This window comes from Mastomys coucha, unplaced genomic scaffold, assembly GCF_008632895.1.
Source record: "Mastomys coucha isolate ucsf_1 unplaced genomic scaffold, UCSF_Mcou_1 pScaffold22, whole genome shotgun sequence".
Taxonomy (NCBI): Eukaryota; Metazoa; Chordata; class Mammalia; order Rodentia; family Muridae; genus Mastomys; species Mastomys coucha.
The window spans coordinates 101,671,330-101,671,760 of NW_022196905.1; positions in this window are offsets into that span (position 1 = coordinate 101,671,330).

Genomic DNA, 431 nt, shown 5'->3' on the forward strand with positions numbered 1-431 from the left:
AGAGACTTGGGAAGTAAATTTAGGACCATTGTCTGATTGGAGAGAGGCTGGGACACCAAACCGGGGGAGATCAGAGACTGTCTGAGCCCTTTTGTTAGTTGTGGGAAATGCGTCTACCCACCCCGAGAAGGTGTCCACCAAGACCAGGAGGTACTTGGCACCTCTGACAGTGGGCATGTGGGTAAAGTCAAATTGCCAGTCAGTTCCAGGCAGGGAACCTCTAGCCTGATGGGTAGGAAAAGGGGTGCTATGATATTTTGAGTTGGGATCAGACTTCTGATAGATTTTGTAAGAAGCAGTGATAGATGTTAAAAAGCTTAAATCCTCAGGAGTAGGCTATAGAGAGAGAGCGTATTGAGCTTGGTACCTGGTAGAATCCAATAATTGGATGACAACAGGAGAATGGTGTTTAGCAACAGAGGGGTTCTGGA